At 44.0% G+C, this 23,126-nt stretch overlaps 1 pseudogene; it reads right to left on the reverse strand.

Annotated features, from left to right (window-relative positions):
- Positions 1-2,180: 2,180 nt before the first annotated feature.
- Positions 2,181-23,126, reverse strand: part of LOC129356109 (helicase with zinc finger domain 2-like) — a 90,247-nt pseudogene continuing 69,301 nt past the window's right edge.

A 23,126-nucleotide genomic window follows, 5' to 3' on the forward strand; every position in this document is an offset into this window, starting at 1 on the left:
AGGAGCTCAACCCAGTCCAACTTTGTTCCCTAACTCTGAAGATCACACTGCAAATAAATACTTGTTGGATTTAATATATTTCAGGTAAGTGAACATGTAATGAAATAGATCCTGTCAGTGAAAATTACAGGTAACAAATGTGGCGACCACCTGAGGTAATACATTTCATAGAAAAATTGCTATACAAAAATAAGTGCAAATATTAGTGTAACTGGTACAATGTGCCAGTGTTGCTTAGCATGAGCCACGGTGTGAACGCAGGCTCAGAGTCTCTGAGTGCATAAACTGCAAACACACAATTTGAAAAGATGAAAAGACAGAAACATTTAAAAAATGTATGCATGTGAATCTGCAGGTAGTTGAACTGTCAATTATTCCAATTGTCAATTATTATAGAAGAATAACGATGACATTGTGATGTCAAAGAGGTTATCAGTTACAAAGCTGAAGTTCTGATTGTAGTTCTGATTGAGCTCTTACCTTTGTTCCAACCACAACGTGTCGCAAGTCGGGGGGTAAAAATGTCCAAATCATGAACCCAGCCATTCGTAAACTGGACATGAGCCTCCATTGACTTATAATGGAAGCACCGACACCACAGACCAGGTGTGAAAAGTTATCTGGGAATGTCAGATGAGGCAAATGTTCAGGTCTCTGCTCCATTATTTCAAACGGGTCGATATGTCAAATTTTAGCTACTTTTTCCATGTTTTTGGCTTCTGGGAGAAGCTTTTCGCGATATGACCCTCTGTCTTTCAAACAGCTTTTCAGCATTATGGAAGAGGAGGATAACGCAATAAAAACACCAGAAAAAGTTTGTTTTGGTCTGTGGCCAAACAAGATGGCGACGTAAACGTCCCACGCAGTGACGTCGGCTCTAAAGCTCTACAGGCAAAAAGAGCAAAACAAAGAGGAACTGAAGGCCAGCAGGTTTAACGAGAGGATCAGTAAGGAGTGAGACGGTTTGAGGTTAAATGCTGGGAGAACAGAGCGGAGCTGATTGGCTAACGAGGACAGAGAGAAAGTGGCACAGTGGGCGAGGGAGGGTAAACAAATGTAACCATGGTAACAAACAGCTGCAGGTTGACACTCTAAATTAACAATATTCTTAATGTGATTCAGACCTGCTTGTGTTGTCATTTAATTAAAACATTAAAAGTTATTTTGCTTGAATATTAATGTTTATATTAAATGCCTCCTTAAGACTGCTGAGCAGGAGTGAGTTCGGATCAGAACCGGATCAGAACCGGATCAGAACCGGACCCGTTTGTTCCCTATCAGGGGGTGACCACCAAAACAAAAGCCAGGCAGGAAGGACACTTTAGTGAGAAATAAGATACACACCATGGATTCATAAAGCGTGATTCTACTTGAAGCTGCTTATCTTCTTGAGGTTTTATTCAATAAAAATATGATCCACATTTGACTTTCTCATCGGGAAATGCAAATATGAAAGATCACGAGTAAGTCGTGTTTCAAGAACTTCCTACGTGAGAAACTTCCAGAGTTATTGCGATACCTGGAGAGGTGGGAGTCCAGGAGCCTCAGTCAGAAATGTGAGGGCAAGAAGTCACTAACTTCCATGTTCATGATGCGAGCATGACCTCTACATGACCATGACCTCAATATGACCTCTACATGACCATGACCTCAATATGACCTCATGACCATGACCTCAATATGACCTCTACATGACCATGACCTCTATATGACCTCTACATGACCATGACCTCAATATGACCTCATGACCATGACCTCAATATGACCTCTACATGACCATGACCTCAATATGACCTCTACATGACCATGACCTCAATATGACCTCATGACCATGACCTCAATATGACCTCTACATGACCATGACCTCAATATGACCTCTACATGACCATGACCTCTATATGACCTCTACATGACCATGACCTCAATATGACCTCTACATGACCGCTAGCCTGTAAGCTAGGTAGCAAGTGGCCGACCAGCAGCATGATTGGCTCACAGTGCAGCAGTTTTACAGGAAGTGTAAAACTAGGGTTAGGGCTCATGGCCGACATGGCGGTGCTGGAACTGAAGGTCCATTGGCAGCATTTACAGTAACTGCACCTTATTTCATTTTTAACATGGAAAACATCAATTGAATCTGTCGGGTCGCTGCAGTCGGGTCGCTGCAGTCGGGTCGCTGCAGTCGGGTCGCACCGAGGAGAAGCTGTTGTAACCATGGTGATGTTTGATCCGCATCGGAGCCTCTCCATCCGGTCTGAAACCGGTTCCATCGAGAGGAACCAGGTTCTGGTCCGGAGCCGAGCTTTAAAATGAACCCAAACATTTGAGTTGTTTAAACCAGTTTAATGGGACCAAAAGAAACAATTAATATTTAAAATTATGCTCCTCAAAGCAAAACATGATCAGAAATTATTTCTTCCAGCCATAAAAACCTGAGATCAGTGATTGGATAAATTCATTCAGGGTAGAATCAGAACCGGATCAGAACCGGACCTGTTTGTGTCCAGGGATCAGTTCAGCTGTGTAGCGGCATTAATATTCTCAACAAACATGATTTGAAGTTTTACATAGAAATTCATCTAACAGCATTAATAATTTATGTAAAATCATCAAAGTATCTGGAAAGTGACAGAGATTCCTGTGGTTTCATGGTTTCCGTCCCAGATGATGATCGGCTTCAGACAGAGATCTTCTCTGCATCCGTCACGGCGCTGTGCAGGCGGTAGTGGTCCAGCAGGGGGCGCCACGAACGGCTGAGTTGCAGCAGCTTCTGGTTGCCTTTCCCAGAAAAGGGAAGAAGAAAGCAGAGTTAAAGGTGGATCTTATTCTGGACCAGAAGCTGGACTGCTAGCGAACCTTTATCTGGGAAGGTCTGTGGCTAGAGTCTTGTGATTAGAAGATTATGAGATTGATTTACTTGGAGCACTTGGCTCCAAGTTGTCCACCGATCTGTGTATCGATGTGTAAATGTGAGAGGGTGGGTGAATGTGGCTCTAGTGGAAAGTGTTTGAGTGGTCAAATTGATTGGGAAAGTCTGGTACTGCTGGACTGGTACGGGACTTTGACCGGCGGTCAGGAGCCTGGTGTGTTGGAGCCGACCTAACCCTAACCCTAACCCTAACCCATTACAACCAGTGAATCCAGTGGATCGGGATTCTCCTTTACGACTTCAACAAAAACTAAAAAAACTTCTTAAGCTGCTGCTCCTGCGACCCGACCCAATAATGCCTGGCATTTCATTTGAAATTATTTATTTTAATGTATTTACTTTTGAGCACATAACTTTATTTAGCCAACTTTCACATTTTCCACAGGTTTTTTAAATTATGTTAGATACAAAAAAATTTGCATATTTTTACCAAAAAACTATTTTAGAAAAACCAAACTTTGAGGTCAACAAGTTTCTTAAAAAACATAGAAATTTCTTAGTTGCAAAAGTTGAAAATGTTCAATTGTACAATTCCAGATGTTTGTTTTTTTCTAAAACTTTCATCTTAGAATTTTACTCCTGTTTCCGTTTGATCCGTTCCATGAATTTCTGGCCTGTTCAGATGTTCTGTGTGCACAGAACATCTTCTTTTGCTTATCCCGTTACGATGTAATTAGGCCCGAGCAGCTAAGCGCTGCGAAGGCCTATTGTTTTCCTACTGTTTATTATTATTATTATTATTATTATTATTAGGCCCGAGCAGCTAAGCGCTGCGAAGGCCTATTGTATCTGTACTGTTTATTAGGCCCGAGCAGCTAAGCGCTGCGAAGGCCTATTGTTTTCCTACTGTTTCTTATTAGGCCCGAGCAGCTAAGCGCTGCGAAGGCCTATTGTTTTCCTACTGTTTCTTATTATTATTCTGCCCCCCTAAGAGGGGCCTTTTTGGGGGCTTTATCATATTCAAAAACTCACCAAACTTGGCGGAGGCGTAAAGGGAGTTTCAAAATTTTGTATTTAAGGTCATCGCAAAAATCCCATAAGAAATGGCTCAATAGCGCCACCTACAAATTTTCAAAGGACCCTTTGCTATTCACTTACTTTATCCTAGAGACATGAAATTTGGTACACTTGTAGAGCTCCCCAAGATGCTCAAAATTTACAATTAATGTCATAGTGCAAGTATCACAGGAAGTCGGCCATTTTGGATTGAAGGTCCAATTTTGAGGCCATTTTTGCCGTTTACAGCCTTCGTATTTGATCGAACTCCTCCTAGGGATTTCGATTGATCGGCTTCAAACTCAGTCAGTCTGTTCATAAGGCATGTCCCATCTAAAGTTATCTAAACGGTGAGTTTTTGAGTATGCTGAAGGGGGGTTAGCAGGAGTCAAAGTTCACCTACTCGCCATAAAAACATAAACTGCTATATCTCCTACACAGAAATTCACAGAGGCACCAAAGTTTCTGTGATTTATCATCATCGGGTGTCCTACAATACTTAATGGTCGAATGATGACATCACTTAGGCCACGCCCCCTGAGAACAGGAAGTGTAATGTTTTTACTGTGAACGGTCGCTATCTGACCCCTTTGACCTCATCAACATGAAACTGTGCCAAGACACAGAAGACATGTTGGTGTATTGAGGATTCCAACCCCGACCAGCTTTGATGGAGCAGGTGGGCGTGGCGGCGTGGCGAAGTGACCTGTAACGCCATCGCCATATGTTTGGCTCTCAATTCCACATTTTCAGGCCCAGCTGCTCCAAACTCACAAGGATGGATCTTCATCCACTCCCCGACAGGAATCCATCACAATATTTGGTGGGCGTGGCCTAATTTCTTTATAGCGCCCCCTAGAAAATTTTAAATGATCAGTCCCAAGCCATGCTTTAACCTACAATTACGAAACTTTGTACACATTTGTATCATGTCAGGACTTAATAGAAAGTCTCTTGGAGCCATGGTCTAAACCCCACAGGAAGTCGGCCATTTTGGATTGAAGGTCCAATTTTGAGCCCATTTTTGCCGTTTACAGCCTTCATGTTTGATCGAACTCCTCCTAGGGATTTCCATTGACCGGCTTCAAACTCGGTCAGTCTGTTCACAAGGCATGTCCCATCTAAAGTTATCAAAACGGTGAGTTTTTGAGTATGCTGAAGGGGGGTTAGCAGGGTCAAAGTTCACCTACTCGCCGTAAAAAAATAAACTGCTATATCTCCTACACAGAAACTCACAGAGGCACCAAAGTTACTGTGATTGATCATCATCGGCTGCCCTACAATACCCTATGGTCGAATGATGACATCATTAGGCCACGCCCCCTGAGAACAGGAAGTGTAATGTTTACTGTGAACTGTCGCTATCTGACCCCTTTGACCTCATCAACATGAAAACTGTGCCCAGACACAGAAAACATGTTGGTGTATTGAGGATTCCAACCCCGACCAGCTTCGATGGAGCAGGTGGGTATGGCGGCGTGGCGAAGTGACCTGTAACGCCATCGCCATACGTTTTGCTCTCAATTCCACAGTTTCGGTCCCAGCTGCTCCAAACTCACAAGGATGGATCTTCATCCACTTCCCGACAGGAATCCATCACAATATTGGTGGGCGTGGCCTAATTTCTCTATAGCGCCCCCTAGAAAAATTTAAATGATCTGCCCCAAGCCATGATTTAACCTACAATTACGAAAATTTGTACACATGTGTACCATGTCAGGACTTACAAAAAAGTCTCTTGGAGCCACGGTCTAAACCCACAGGAAGTCGGCCATTTTGGATTGAACTTCGGATTTTGACCCATTTTTGCCGTTTACAGCCTCCGTATTTGATCGAACTCCTCCTAGGGATTTCGATTGATCGCCTTCAAACTCGGTCAGTCTGTTCATAAGGCATGTCCCATCTAAAGTTATCAAAATGGTGAGTTTTTGAGTATGCTGAAGGGGCTTAGCAGGGGTCAAAGTTCACCTACTCGCCGTAAAAAAATAAACTGCTATATCTCCTACACAGAAACTCACAGAGGCACCAAAGTACTGTGATTGATCATCGGGTGTCCTACAATACCCTATGGTCGAATGATGACATCACTTAGGCCACGCCTCCTGAGAACAGGAAGTGTAATGTTTTACTGTGAACTGTCGCTATCTGACCCCTTTGACCTCATCTACATGAAACTGTGCCCAGACAGAAAACATGTTGGTGTATTGAGGATTCCAACCCAAACCAGCTACGATGGAGGAGGTGGGTGTGGCGGCGTGGGGAAGTGACCTGTAACGCCATCGCCATACGTTTGGCTCTCAATTCCACATTTTTGGGCCAGCTGCTCCAAACTCACAAGGATGGATCTTCATCCACTCCCCGACAGGAATCCATCACAATATTTGTAGGGTGTGGCCTAATTTCTCTATAGCGCCCCCTAGAAAATTTTAAATGATCAGCCCCAAGCCATGCTTTAACCTACAATTACGAAACTTTGTACACATGTGTATCATGTCAGGACTTACAAAAAAGTCTCTTGGAGCCATGGTAAACCCCAGAGGAAGTCGGCCATTTTAGACTGAAGTTCAGATTTTGACCCCATTTTTGGCGTTTATAAACCATTTCAGTAATTCGCCACTTGGGGTAGTATTGCTCCACAAATGAAACAGCAGATAAACAGGATGAAGAACAATATCAGTATTTCGCCAGTAGGTGTCAGTGTTCCTCCACCAATGACAGATCCATGGGGCGGATGGGCGCGAAAACTTTGTGAGAGCGTTGCCATGAAATTTCTAAAAGGATAGAAATGTCTCAGATAATTTTTGTGGAATTAAATCATGCAGTAAATGTAGCGTTTTCTTCAAACCATTTCAGTAATTCGCCACTCTGAGTAAGTTTTACTCTAACAATGAAATAGAGTGCTTTAGAAACACAGCTGAAGATGATGAAAAATGACGAACTGCAGTACTTCGCCATGTGCATACGATCGGCTGTAAATGACATGTGGATCATTCGACTGGCGCCAAATTGGATACGTATGACCTTTGTTGACCTCTAAAGAGCAAAACAGCATTGAAATATATTTTGACTCCACTGCGTGTCCTACATTAATCCGCCAGCTATATATCCTCCCTAAACCAATGAATCTGCACCACATTTTTTTGCATCGTCAAGGAGCGCCGCCGAACGCATCGATGCGTACCGCCTGGTGGACGGGCGTGGAAACTGCGGAACAACTTCTGTGTTGGAACGTGGGAAGCGTTGATGGAACCTCAGCAACAGCTTCCGCGGTGCGGGCGGAGGTGCTGAAAACTGCGTGAGAGCTTCTGTGGTGGCTGGCGTGAGGCGGCGGTTGCTCGTACCCCGCGGTGGCAATAGGCCGGAGCGGCGCTTGGCTGCGAGGGCCGTTCGAGGCTGCTTGCAGCTTTAATTAGGCCCGAGCAGCTAAGCGCTGCGAAGGCCTATTGTTTTCCTACTGTTTCTTATTATTATTCTGCCCCCTAAAGAGGGGCCTTTTTGGGGGCTTTATCATTTTCAAAAACTCACCAAACTTGGCAGACGCGTAAAGGGAGTTTCAAAATTTGTATTTTAAGGTCATTGCAAAAATCCCATAAAAAAATGGCTCAATAGCGCCACCTAGAAATTTTCAAAGGACCCTTTGCTATTCACTTACTTTATCCTAGAGACATGAAATTTGGTACACTTGTAGAGCTCCCCAAGATGCTCAAAATTTACAATTAATGTCATAGTGCAAGTATCACAGGAAGTCGGCCATTTTTGGATTGAAGGTCCAATTTTGAGGCCATTTTTGCCCTTTACAGCCTCCGTATTTGATCGAACTCCTCCTAGGGATTTCGATTGATCGGCTTCAAACTCGGTCAGTCTGTTCATAAGGCATGTCCCATCTAAAGTTATCAAACGGTGAGTTTTTGAGTATGCTGAAGGGGGGTTAGCAGGGGTCAAAGTTCACCTACTCGCCATAAAAACATAACCTGCTATATCTCCTACACAGAAACTCACAGAGGCACCAAAGTTACTGTGATTGATCATCATCGGGTGTCCTACAATACCCTATGGTGGAATGATGACATCACTTAGGCCACGCCCCATGAGAACAGGAAGTGTAATGTTTTACTCTGAACGGTCGCTATCTGACCCCTTTGACCTCATCAACATGAAACTGTGCACAGACACAGAAGACATGTTGGTGTGTTGAGGATTCCAACCTCGACCAGCTTCGATGGAGCAGCTGGGCGTGGCGGCGTGGCGAAGTGACCTGTAACGCCATCGCCATACGTTTGGCTCTCAATTCCACATTTTTGGTCCCAGCTGCTCCAAACTCACAAGGATGGATCTTCATCCACTCCCCGACAGGAATCCATCACAATATTTGTAGGGTTTGCCTAAGTTATCTATAGCGCCCCCTAGAAAATTTTAAATGATCAGCCCCAAGCCATGCTTTAACCTACAATTACGAAACTTTGTACATGTGTACCATGGTCAGGACTTACAAAAAAGTCTCTTGGAGCCATGGTCTAAACCCCACAGGAAGTCGGCCATTTTAGATTGAATTTCAAATTTTGACCCCATTTTTGCCATTTACAGCCTTGGTATTTGATCGAACTCCTCCTAGGGATTTTGATTGATCGGCTTGAAACTCGGTCAGTCTGTTCATAAGGCATGTCCCATCTAAAGTTATCAAAACGGTGAGTTTTTGAGAATGCTGAAGGGGGGTTAGCAGGGGTCAAAGTTCACCTACACGCCATAAAAACATAACCTGCTATATCTCCTACACAGAAACTCACAGAGGCACCAAAGTTACTGTGATTGATCATCATTGGCTGCCCGACAATACCCTATGGTCGAATGATGACATCACTTAGACCACGCCCCCTGAGAACAGGAAGTTTAATGTTTTACTGTCAATGGTCGCTATCTGACCCCTTTGACCTCATCAACATGAAACTGTGCCCAGACACAGAAGACATGTTGGTGTATTGAGGATTCTAACCCCGACCAGCTACGATGGAGCAGGTGGGGTGGCGGCGTGGCAAAGTCACCTGTAACGCCATCGCCATACGTTTGACTCTCAATTCCACATTTTCGGACCCAGCTGCTCCAAACTCACAAGGATGGATCCTAATACACTCCCTTACAGGAATCCATCACAATATTTGTAGGGCGTGGCCTAATTTCTCTATAGCGCCCCTAGAAAATTTTAAATGATCAGCCCCAAGCCATGCTTTGACCTACAATTACGAAACTTTGTACACATTTGTATCATGTCAGGACTTAAAAGAAAGTCTCTTGGAGCCATGGTCTAAACCCCACAGGAAGTCGGCCATTTTGGATTGAAGTTCAGATTTTGACCCCATTTTTGCCGTTTACAGCCTTCCTATTTGATCGAAACTCCTCCTAGAGATTTCGATTGATCGGCTTCAAAATCGGTCAGTCTGCTCATAAGGCATGTCCATCTAAAGTTATCAAAACGGTGAGTTTTTGAGAATGCTGAAGGGGGGTTAGCAGGGGTCAAAGTTCACCTACTCGCCGTAAAAAATAAAACTGCTATATCTCCTACACAGAAACTCACAGAGGCACCAAAGTTTCTGGGATTGATCATCATCGGGTGTCCTACAATACCCTATGGTGGAATGATGACATCACTTAGGCCACGCCCCCTGAGAAAAGGAAGTGTAATGTTTTACTCGAACGGTCGCTATCTGACCCCTTTGACCTCATCAACATGAAACTGTGCACAGACACAGAAGACATGTTGGTGTGTTGAGGATTCCAACCTCGACCAGCTTCGATGGAGCAGCTGGGCGTGGCGGCGTGGCGAAGTGACCTGTAACGCCATCGCCATACGTTTGGCTCTCAATTCCACATTTTTGGGCACAGCTGCTCCAAACTCACAAGGATGGATCTTCATCCACTCCCGACAGGAATCCATCACAATATTTGTAGGGTTTTGCCTAAGTATCTATAGCGCCCCCTAGAAAATTTTAAATGATCAGCCCCAAGCCATGCTTTAACTACAATTACGAAACTTTGTACACATGTGTACCATGTCAGGACTTACAAAAAAGTCTCTTGGAGCCATGGTCTAAACCCCAGAGGAAGTCGGCCATTTTAGATTGAAGTTCAGATTTTGATCCCATTTTTGGCGTTTATAAACCATTTCAGTAATTTGCCACTTGGGGTCAGTATTGCTCCACAAATGAAACAGCAGATAAACAGGATGAAGAACAATATCAGTATTTCGCCAGTAGGTGTCAGTGTTCCTCCACCAATGACAGATCCACGGGCGGATGGGCGCGAAAACTTTGTGAGACCGTTGCCATGAAATTTCTAAAAGGATAGAAATGTCTCAGATAATTTTTGTTGAATTAAATCATGCAGTAAATGTAGCATTTTCTTACTTCTTACAAACCATTTCAGTAATCGCACTCTGAGTAAGTATTACTCCAACAATGAAATAGAGTGCTTTAGAAACACAGCTGAAAATGATGAAAAATGACGAACTGTAGTACTTCGCCATGTGTATGTGATCGGCTGTAAATGACACGTGGATCATCCGACTGACGCCAAATTGGATACGTATGACCTTTGTTGACCTCTAAAAAGAACAACAGCATTGAAATATATTTTGACTCCACTGCGCATCCTACATTAATCCGCCAGCTATATTTCCTCGCTAAACCAATGAATCTGCACCACATTTTTTGCATCGTCCAGGAGCGCCTCCGAACGCATCAGTGCGTACCGCCTGGTGGACGGGCGCGGAAACTGCGCAACAACTTCTGTGTTAGCACGTGGCCAGCGTTGATAGAAACTGAGCAACAGCTTCCGCGGTGCGGGCGGAGGAGCTGAAAACTGCGTGAGAGCTTCTGTGGTGGCTGGCGTGAGGCGACGGTTGCTAGTACCCAGCGGTGGCAATAGGCCGGAGCGGCGCTTGGCTGCGAGGGCCGTACGAGGCTGCTTGCAGCTTTAATTAGGCCCGAGCAGCTAAGCGCTGCGAAGGCCTATTGTTTTCCTATTGTTTATTATTATTAGGCCCGAGCAGCTAAGCGCTGCGAAGGCCTATTGTTTCCTATTGTTTATTATTATTATTATTATTATTCTTCCACCCAAATGAATTGGCTTTTTGGGGGCTTTATCATATTCAAAAACTCACCAAACTTGGCAGAGGCCTTAAGCCTGTTTAAAATTTACGTATTTTAAAGTCGTCGCAAAAATTGCAACAGAAATGTCTCTACGGCGCCACCTAGAAATTGGAAAAACACCCTTTTTTACCCTGCTATTCACTTACTTTATCGTAGAGACATGAAATTTGGTACACTTGTAGAACTCCCCAAGACGCTCAAAATTTACAATTAATGTCATAGTGCAAGTATCACAGGAAGTCAACCATTTTTGATTGAAGTTTCCATTTTGACCCCATTTTGCAATTTTGCCGTTTACAGCCTTTGTATTTGATCTATCTCCTCATAGGGATTTTGATTGATCGACTTCAAACTCGGTCAGTCTGTTCATAAGGCATGTCCCATCTAAAGTTATCTAAACGGTGAGTTTTTGAGTATGTGAAGGGGGTCAGCAGGGGTCAAAGTTCACCTACTCGCCGTAAAAAAATAAAACTGCTATATCTCCTACACAGAAACTCACAGAAGCACCAAAGTTTCTGTGATTCATTATCATCGGGTCTTCTACAATACCCTATGGTCGAATGATGACCTCACTTAGGCCACGCCCCTGAGAACAGGAAGTGTAATGTTTTACTGTGAACTGTCGCTATCTGACCCCTTTGACCTCATCAACATGAAACTGTGCCCAGACACAGAAAACATGTTGGTGTATTGAGGATTCCAACCCCGACCAGCTACGATGGAGCAGGTGGGCGTGGCGGCGTGGCGAAGTGACCTCTAACGCCATCGCCATACGTTTGGCTCTCAATTCCACATTTTCGGGCCCAACTGCTCCAAATTCACAACGATGGATCCTCATCGACTCCCCGACAGGAATCCATCACAATATTTGGTGGGCGTGGCCTAATTTCTCTATAGCGCCCCCTACAAAACTTTAAATGATCAGCCCCAAGCCATGCTTTAACCTACAAATACGAAACTTTGTACACATCTGTACCTTGTCAGGACGTACAAAAAAGTCTCTTGGAGCCATGGTCTAAACCCCACAGGAAGTCGGCCATTTTGGATTCAAGTTCGGTTTTTGACCCCATTTTTGCCGTTTACAGCCTTCATATTTGATCTATCTCCTCCTAGGGATTTCGATTGATCGGCTTCAAACTCGGTCAGTCTGTTCATAAGGCATGTCCCATCTAAAGTTATCTAAACGGTGAGTTTTTGAGTATGCTGAAGGGGGGTTAGCAGGGGTCAAAGTTCACCTACTCGCTGTAAAAACATAAACTGCTATATCTCCTACACAGAAACTCACAGAGGCACCAAAGTTTCTGTGATTCATTATCATCGGGTCTCCTACAATACCCTATGGTCGAATGATGACATCACTTAGGCCACGCCCCCTGAGAATAGGAAGTGTCATGTTTTACTGTCAATGGTCGCTATCTGACCCCTTTGACCTCATCAACATGAAACTGTGCCCAGACACAGAAGACATGTTGGTGTATTGAGGATTCCAACCCCGACCAGCTACGATGAGCAGGTGGGCGTGGTGGTGTGGCGAAGTGACCTGTAACGCCATTGCCATACGTTTGGCTCTCAATTCCACATTTTCGGGCCCAGCTGCTCCAAATTCACAAGGATGGATCCTCATCCACTCGCGACAGAAATCCATCACAATATTTGTAGGGCGTGGCCTAATTTTTCTATAGCGCCCCTAGAAAACAGCAGCCCATGAAATACAGGTTATGTTTTGTTATTAATTATTTAAATATATAGTATTATAAGTTTTATATATATAAGTTTATTTTGTGGGTGAGAGTACAAATATTAATTAATTTTGGCTAGAAATAAAAGAAAACGTAATTCAGCAAAAACTGTTTATAAACATTTCAGTAATTCGCCACTTGGGGTCAGTCTTACTCCACGAATGAAACAGCGGATAAACAGGATGACGAACAATATCAGTATTCCGCCAGCAGGGGTCAGTCTTACTCCACGAATGAAACAGCAGACAAACAGGATGAAGAACAATACCAGTATTGCGTCAGCAGGGGTCAGTGTTACTCCACCAATGACAAACAGATCGACGGCGGATGGCCATGAAAACATTGCGAGCGCGTCTGCCGTGAGATTTCCAAAAGAAAGCTGTTACATTTAACCTGAAATGTTATATGTAAGCCCTCAGATAATTTTGTTGGCTTAAAACACGGAGTAAATGTAGCGTTTTGTTAAAACTGTTATTTACTACCGCAAGTAAATGCATCAATTCCAGTCGTCTGTGCCTTACTGGTCAGTTAAGTGTAACTGTCGTGGAGCTGCTACGTCATAGCAGTCGGCCGGCGACAGCTGGAGCTGCGAAGTTTTCCTGAACATTTTTTGCCTGCTTTAGGAGCCACAGAACTGGAACGCTCAACATTTTGCTTGTGTTTTGGAGTTGGAAATCCGAACCACGCTTTTGAGCAAGAAGGCTCTGTTTGACCGGGAGTTGGAGCAGTTTTAATGCGCTCTTTGCACCTGAGCTTCCGCGTTCCGGAAATACGGCTCAAATGTTTTTCCAAGGTAACAATTAATAATGTACATCGATCCGAAGCCCACACAAGTAAGCCGGAGAAAAGTTTAAGATGTTTGCCTCGTTATACATTCACAGATATGAAGGTGAGTTTTATTTTCTCTAAAACTGCTAGCACAAGCCAGCTAGCTTGTGCTAGCAGGGATTATTCTCAGACATTTTTCTTGTAAAAATCTGCTATTTAATTATCTAAAGATTTCTCAGCCATTCTAACGGACACTGTTTGTGCCTTATTTTCAAGCATATTACGTGTGTTTATTGTTAACGACAATAAAGCAGCGGGGAGGGGGGGGGGCAGATTACAGTTCAGAGTTTTTGCTTGAATTATGACGAACAAAAACGAGCACAGAGTTACTCTGGTATCATAGTTCAGCTGACTGTTCAGATTGAGAGTTATTACTTTTAGAAAAATATTGCCGTGTTGCTTAAGATTTCTGTCTTATTTCATTTTATTACTTTTGCATGCTTGTTGTGAAGGGCTCATTAAGACGGTGCTTAGAGCGGTGTGTACGGCGTTAGCTTCAAGTGGTAGCTTTAACTTGTAGCAAACGAATATTTACAAGCTGTCTTAATTGAGGATCGCTTGGAAATTCATGAAAACTTAAACAAAGTACATAGTATTGTTTTATTTGTGTCTTAAGTACGACTTTGTGTTTTATAGCAGTCATAGTTTCTGAAAGTGGAAAAAAGAGCGGCATTCGGGTATACAGTTGTGACGTCAGCGCGGCAGGTGCAAAGAGCCCATTGCTGTTCGTTTAAACAGTCGTTAGTCGCGGTGCGGTGAGTAATTTATTCCTTCCTGCTGGTTCTGGAAGCCGTCATGTTTGGAACAGTTATTCTGAGGAGGATGCTAACCCAATGCCTGAGGCCTGCAACGTTTTTAATGCTAACGAAGCGCTTTACTAATTCAATAAACTGAATAGTGTGTTTGATACATCCAGTTTCATACATTCAGACTTGTTATTATGTATAGAAGATGTTTAAAATGTCGTTTAAAAGAGCTCTGAGAAAATGCTAAGTATCTTTTACCGACCCAATGGGGTTGTAATATTTAGTTGCAGCACTTCCTGTGATTAATACCTAATTAATGGGTGGGATTCAGCCTGTGCTGTTGTTCTAATGTGCTGAAAGTTAATGTGCATTGCCCTTGGTTTATTACTGAACAGTACGATTTATTAAACTGGTACATTTTAACTTCACCATTTTCCTGACTTATTTCACGATAACGTTAAAGTTGCACTGCATTTACATCTCAGTTGTAGTTCACATCAAGCATGTGGGCGTGGCTTAGTGTAAAACTTTTGATTATTTACCATGAAACATCAACATTAAATTACTTCCAAATGCAAGATCACAGCTGCATCACACTTCTCTGTCTTTCTAGAGAACAGCCCTGAACACATTTCCATGGTGACTTGATGAACTTACTGTAGACCCGCCCACTTTTAAGAGCAGTCACATGTTTTTTCTGCTGTATATTTTACTGTTATTCTATAATTTATATGGGTTTCATCATGTGAATACTGACTAAAAACGATAACATGATGAACTCTATGAATGCTGGCTGCTGACCGAACCGCATTGGGGTGTAGAAATGACGAAATGCAGTCTTCGCCATGTACATACGATCGGCTCTAAATGACACATGGATCATCCGACTGGCGCCAAATTGGATACGTATGACCTTTTTTGACCTTAAAGAGCACAACAGCATTGAAATGTATTTGACTCCACTGTGTCCCCTACATTAATCCGCCAGCTATATTTCCTCACTAAACCAATGAATCTGCACCACATTTTTTTGCGTCGTCAAGGAGCGCCGTCGAACGCATCAATGCGTACCGCCTGGTGGACGGGCGCGGAAAACTGCGCAACAACTTCTGTGTTGGAACATGGGCAGCGTTGATGGAAACTGAGCAACAGCTTCCGCAGTGCGGGCGGAGGTGCTGAAAACTGCGTGAGAGCTTCTGTGGTGGCTGGCGTCGGGCGGCGGTTGCTAGTACTCTGCGGTGGCCAATAGGCCGGAGCGGCGCTTGGCTGCGAGGGCCGCTCGAGGCTGCTTGCAGCTTTAATTATTATTATTCTTCCACCCAAATGAATTGGCTTTTTGGGGGCTTTATCATATTCAAAAAACTCACCAAACTTGGCGGAGGCCTTAAGCCTGTTTAAAATTTACGTATTTAAAGTCGTAGCAAAAATTGCAACAGAAATGTCTCTACGGCGCCACCTAGAAATTGGAAAAACACCCTTTTTTACCCTCTGCTATTCACTTACTTTATCGTAGACACATGAAATTTTGTACACTTGTAGAACTCCCCAAGACGCTCAAAATGTGCAATTAATGTCATAGTGCAAGTATCACAGGAAGTCAGCCATTTTGATTGAAGTTCCCATTTTGACCCCATTTTTGCCGATTTTTGCCGTTTACAGCCTTTGTATTTGATCTATCTCCTCCTAGGGATTTTGATTGATCGACTTCAAACTCGGTCAGTCTGTTCATAAGGCATGTCCCATCTAAAGTTATCTAAACGGTGAGTTTTGAGTATGCTGAAGGGGGGTTAGCAGGGGTCAAAGTTCACCTACTCGCCATAAAAAAATAAACTGCTATATCTCTTACACAGAAACTCACAGAAGCATCAAAGTTTCTGTGATTGATCATCATCGGGTCTTCTACAATACCCTATGGTCGAATGTTGACATCACTTAGGCCACGCCCCCTGAGAACAGGAAGTGTAATGTTTTACTGTGAACGTTCGCTATCTGACCCCTTTGACCTCATCAACATGAAACTGTGCCCAGACACAGAGAACATGTTGGTGTATTGAGGATTCTAACCCCGACCAGCTTCGATGGAGCAGGTGGGCGTGGTGGCGTGGCGAAGTCACCTGTAACGCCATCGCCATACGTTTGGCTCTCAATTCCACATTTTCGGGCCCAGCTGCTGCAAACTCATAAGGATGGACCCTCATCCACTCCCCAACAGGAATCCATCACAATATTTGGTGGGCGTAGCCTAATTTCTCTATAGCGCCCCCTAGAAAACTTTAAATGATCATCCCCAAGCCATGCTTTAACCTACAAATACGAAACTTTGTACACATGTGTACCTTGTCAGGACGTACAAAAAAGTCTCTTGGAGCCATGGTCTAAACCCCACAGGAAGTCAGCCATTTTGGATTCAAGTTCGGTTTTTGACCCCATTTTTGCAGTTTACAGCCTTCATATTTGATCTATCTCCTCCTAGGGATTTCGATTGATCGGCTTCAAACTCGGTCAGTCTGTTCATAAGGCATGTCTCATCTAAAGTTATCTAAACGGTGAGTTTTTGAGTATGCTGAAGGGGGGTTAGCAGGGGTCAAATTTCACCTACTCGCCATAAAAACATAAACTGCTATATCTCCTACACAGAAACTCACAGAGGCACCAAAGTTTCTGTGATTGATCATCATCGGGTCTCCTACATTACCCTATGGTCGAATGATGACATCACTTAGGCCACGCCCCCTGAGAACAGGAAGTGTAATGTTTTTACTGTGAACGTTCGCTATCCGACCCCTTTGACCTCATCAACATGAAACTGTGCCCAGACACCGAAGACATGTTGGTGTATTGAGGATTCCAACCCCGACCAGCTACGATAGAGCAGGTGGGCATGGTGGCGTGGCGAAGTGACCTCTAACGCCATCGCCATACGTTTGGCTCTCAATTCCACATTTTGAGGCCCAGCTGCTCCAAACTCACAAAGATGGATCCCCATCAACTCCCCGACAGGAATCCATCATAATATTTGGTGGGTGTGGCCTAATTTCTCTATAGCGCCCCCTAGAAAACTTTAAATGATCAGCCCCAAGCCATGCTTTAACCTACAATTACAAAACTTTGTACACATGTGTACCTTGTCAGGACTTACAAAAAAGTCTCTTGGAGCCATGGTCTAAACCCCACAGGAAGTCGGCCATTTTAGATTGAAGTTCAAATTTTGACCCCATTTTTGCCATTTACAGCCTTGGTATTTGATCGAACTCCTCCTAGGGATTTCGATTTATCGGCTTCAAACTCGGTCAGTCTGTTCATAAGGCATGTCCCATCTAAAGTTATCAAAACGGTGAGTTTTTGAGAATGCTGAAGGGGGGTTAGCAGGGGTCAAAGTTCACCTACACGCCATAAAAACATGAACTGCTATATTTCCTACACACAAATTCACAGAGGCACCAAAGTTACTGTGATTGATCATCATCGGCTGCCCGACAATACCCTATGGTCGAATGATGACATCACTTAGGCCACGCCCCCTGAGAACAGGAAGTGTAATGTTTTACTGTCAATGGTCGCTATCTGACCCCTTTGACCTCATCAACATGAAACTGTGCCCAGACACAGAAGACATGTTGGTGTGTTGAGGATTCTAATCCCGACCAGCTACGATGGAGCAGGTGGGCGTGGCGGCATGGCAAAGTGACCTGTAACGCCATCGCCATACGTTTGGCTCTCAATTCCACATTTTTGGGCACAGCTGCTCCAAACTCACAAGGATGGATTCCCATCAACTCCCCGACAGGAATCCATCACAATATTTGGAGGGCGTGGCCTAATTTCTCTATAGCGCCCCCTAGAAAACAGCAGCCCATAGGTTATGTTGTTATTAATATTTAAATATACATTATTATAACTTTTTATATATATATATAAGTTTATTTTGTGGGTTAAAGTACAAACATTCATTCATTTTTGCTAGAAATAATACAAAGTCATTCAGCAAAACTTATGACACAGCGAAGTAAGAACACACTGGGGTCAGTGTTGATGGAGTACCACTGGCACCTTGTGGCGATATACTGGTACTGCTAGTGCAATACCAGTATTGCCCAGCAGGAGGCAGTGGTACTCCATCAATGAGAAAACAGATCGACGCTACGTAATAACAGTCAGCCGGCGACAGCTGGAGCTGCGAAGTTTTCCTGAACATTTTGCCTGCTTTTTGGAGCCACAGAACTGGACTACGCTCAACATTTTGCTTGGATTTTGGAGTTGCAAATCCGAACCACGCTTTTGAGCAAGAAGGCTCTGTTGGACCGGAGTTGGAGAAGTTTAAACTGAGCAACAGCTTCCGCGGTGCGGGCGGAGGCGCTGAAAACTGCGTGAGAGCTTCTGTGGTGGCTGGCGTGAGGCGGCGGTTGCTCGTACCGCGGTGGCAATAGGCCGGAGCGGCGCTTGGCTGCGAGGGCCGTTCGAGGCTGCTTGCAGCTTTAATTCTTATTATTCTTCCACCCAAATGAATTGGCTTTTTGAGGGCTTTATCATATTCAAAAACTCACCAAACTTGGCGGACGCATAAAGGGAGTTTCAAAATTTTGTATTTTAAGGTCATTGCAAAAATCGCACAAGAAACGGCTCAAGAGCGCCACCTTGAAATTTTCAAAGGACCCTTTGCTATTCACTTACTTTATCCTAGAGACATGAAATTTGGTACACTTGTAGAGCTCCCCAAGACGCTCAAAATTTACAATTAATGTCATAGTGCAAGTATCACAGGAAGTCGGCCATTTTGGATAGAAGTTCGGATTTTGAGCCCATTTTTGCCGTTTACAGCCTTCATATTTGATCTATCTCCTCCTAGGGATTTTGATGATCGGCTTCAAACTTGGTCAGTCTGTTCATAAGGCATGTCTCATCTAAAGTTATCTAAACGGTGAGTTTTTGAGTATGCTGAAGGGGGGTTAGCAGGGGTCAAAGTTCACCTACTCGCCGTAAAAATATAAACTGTTATATTTCCTACACAGAAACTCACACAGGCACCAAAATTACTGTTGTTGATCATCATCGGGTCTCCTACAATACCCTATGGTCGAATGATGACATCACTTAGGCCACGCCCCCTGAGAACAGGAAGTGTAATGTTTTACTGTGAACTGTCGCTATCTGACCCCTTTGACCTCATCAACATGAAACTGTGCCCAGACACAGAAAACATGTTGGTGTATTGAGGATTCCAACCCCGACCAGCTTCGATGGAGCAGGTGGGCGTGGCGGCGTGGCGAAGTGACCTCTAACGCCATCGCCATACGTTTGGCTCTAAATTACACATTTTCAGTCCCAGCTGCTCCAAATTCACAACGATGGATCCTCATCGACTCCCCGACAGGAATCCATCACAATATTTGGTGGGCGTGGCCTAATTTCTCTATAGCGCCCCCTAGAAAACTTTAAATGATCAGCCCCAAGCCATGCTTTAACCTACAAATATGAAACTTTGTACACATGTGTACCTTGTCAGGACGTACAAAAAGTCTCTTGGAGCCATGGTCTAAACCCCACAGGAAGTCGGCCATTTTGGATTCAAGTTCGGTTTTTGACCCCATTTTTGCCGTTTACAGCCTTCATATTTGATCTATCTCCTTCTGGGGATTTCGATTGATCGGCTTCAAACTCGGTCAGTCTGTTCATAAGGCATGTCCCATCTGAAGTTATCAAAACGGTGAGTTTTTGAGAATGCTGAAAGGGGTTAGCAGGGGTCAAAGTTCACCTACACGCCATAAAAACATAAACTGCTATATTTCCTACACAGAAACTCACAGAGGCACCAAAGTTACTGTGATTGATCATCATCGGGTGTCCTACAATACCCTATGGTCGAATGATGACATCACTTAGGCCACGCCCCCTGAGAAAAGGAAGTGTCATGTTTTACTGTGAACTGTCGCTATCTGACCCCTTTGACCTCATCAACATGAAACTGTGCCCAGACACAGAAGACATGTTGGTGTGTTGAGGATTCCAACCCCGACCAGCTTCGATGGAGCAGTGGGCGTGGCGGCGTGGCGAAGTGACCTGTAATGCCATCGCCATACGTTTGGCTCTCAATTCCACATTTTTGGGCGCAGCTGCTCCAAACTCACAAGGATGGATCTTCATCCACTCCCCGACAGGAATCCATCACAATATTTGTAGGGTGTGGCCTAATTTCTCTATAGCGCCCCCTAGAAAATTTTAAATGATCAGCCCCAAGCCATGCTTTAGCCTACAATTACGAAACTTTGTACACGTGTGTACCATGTCAGGACTTACAAAAAGTCTCTTGGAGCCATGGTCTAAACCCCAGAGGAAGTCGGCCATTTTAGATTGAAGTTCAGATTTTGATCCTATTTTGGGTTTTTAAACCATTTCAGTAATTCGCCACTTGGGGTCAGTATTGCTCCACAAATGAAACAGCAGATAAACAGGATGAAGAACAATATCAGTATTTTGCCAGTAGGTGTCAGTGTTCCTCCACCGATGATAAACAGATTCCATGGGCGGATCGGCGCGAAAACTTTGTGAGAGCGTTGCCATGAAATTTCTAAAAGGATAGAAATGTCTCAGATAATTTTGTTGAATTAAATCATGCAGTAAATGTAGCGTTTTCTTACTTCTCCAAACCATTTCAGTAATTCGCCACTTTGAGTAAGTATTACTCCAACAATGAAATAGAGTGCTTTAGAAACACAGCTGAAATGATGAAAAATGACGAACTGTAGTACTTCGCCATGTGCATACGATCGGCTGTAAATGACACGTGGATCATCCGACTGACGCCAAATTGGATACGTATGACCTTTGTTGACCTCTAAAAGAACAACAGCATTGAAAATATATTTTGACTCCACTGCGCGTCCTACATTAATCCGCCAGCTATATTTCCTCGCTAAACCAATGAATCTGCACCACATTTTTTGCATCGTCAAGGAGCGACTCCGAACGCATCAGTGCGTACCGCCTGGTGGACGGCGCGGAAACTGCGCAAAAACTTCTGTCTTAGCACGTGGCCAGCGTTGATGGAAACTGAGCAACAGCTTCTGCGGTGCGGGCGGAGGAGCTGAAAACTGCGTGAGAGCTTCTGTGGTGGCTGGCGTGAGGCGGCGGTTGCTCGTACCCTGCGCGGTGGACAATAGGCCGGAGCGGCGCTTGGCTGCGAGGGCCGTTCGAGGCTGCTTGCAGCTTTAATTAGGCCCGAGCAGCTAAGCGCTGCGAAGGCCTATTGTTTTCCTACTGTTTATTATTATTATTATTATTAGGCCCGAGCAGCTAAGCGCTGCGAAGGCCTATTGTTTTCCTATTGTTTATTATTATTATTTATTCCACCCAAATGAATTGGCTTTTTGGGGGCTTTATCATATTTCAAAAACTCACCAAACTTGGCGGAGGCCTTAAGCCTGTTTAAAATTTACGTATTTTAAAGTCGTAGCAAAAATTGCAACAGAAATGTCTCTACGGCGCCACCTAGAAATTGGAAAACACCCTTTTTACCCTCTGCTATTCACTTACTTTATCGTAGACACATGAAATTTGGTACACTTGTAGAACTCCCCAAGACGCTCAAAATTTACAATTAATGTCATAGTGCAAGTATCACAGGAAGTCAACCATTTTTGATTGAATTTCCCATTTTGACCCCATTTTTGCCGATTTTTGCCGTTTACAGCCTTTGTATTTGATCTATCTCCTCCTAGGGATTTTGAATGATCGACTTCAAACTCGGTGTCTGTTCATAAGGCATGTCCCATCTAAAGTTATCTAAACGGTGAGTTTTTGAGTATGCTGAAGGGGGTTAGCAGGGGTCAAAGTTCACCTACTCGCCATAAAAAAATAAACTGCTATATCTCCTACACAGAAACTCACAGAGGCACCAAAGTTTTCTGTGATTGATCATCATCGGGTCTTCTACAATACCCTATGGTCGAATGATGACATCACTTAGGCCACGCCCCCTGAGAACAGGAAGTGTAATGTTTTACTGTGAACTGTCGCTATCTGACCCCTTTGACCTGATCAACATGAAACTGTGCCCAGACACAGAGAACATGTTGGTGTATTGAGGATTCTAACCCCGACCAGCTTTCGATGGAGCAGGTGGGCGTGGTGGCGTGGCGAAGTCACCTGTAACGCCATCGCCATACGTTTGGCTCTCAATTCCACATTTTTGGGCCCAGCTGCTGCAAACTCATAAGGATGGACCCTCATCCACTCCCCAACAGGAATCCATCAGAATATTTGGGGGGCGTGGCCTAATTTCTCTATAGCGCCCCCTAGAAAACTTTAAATGATCAGCCCCAAGCCATGCTTTAACCTACAAATACGAAACTTTGTACACATGTGTACCTTGTCAGGACGTACAAAAAAGTCTCTTGGAGCCATGGTCTAAACCCCACAGGAAGTCAGCCATTTTGGATTCAAGTTCGGTTTTTGACCCCATTTTTGCAGTTTACAGCCTTCATATTTGATCTATCTCCTCCTAGGGATTTTGATTGATCGACTTCAAACTCGGTCAGTCTGTTCATAAGGCATGTCCCATCTAAAGTTATCTAAACGGTGAGTTTTTGAGTATGCTGAAGGGGGGTTAGCAGGGGTCAAAGTTCACCTACTCGCCATAAAAAAATAAACTGCTATATCTCCTACACACAGAAACTCACAGAGGCACCAAAGTTTCTGTGATTGATCATCATCGGGTCTTCTACAATACCCTATGGTCGAATGATGACAT

The sequence above is a fragment of the Poeciliopsis prolifica genome, unplaced genomic scaffold (assembly GCF_027474105.1).
Source record: "Poeciliopsis prolifica strain line A6 unplaced genomic scaffold, Auburn_PproV2 SCAFFOLD156, whole genome shotgun sequence".
Classification (NCBI taxonomy): Eukaryota; Metazoa; Chordata; class Actinopteri; order Cyprinodontiformes; family Poeciliidae; genus Poeciliopsis; species Poeciliopsis prolifica.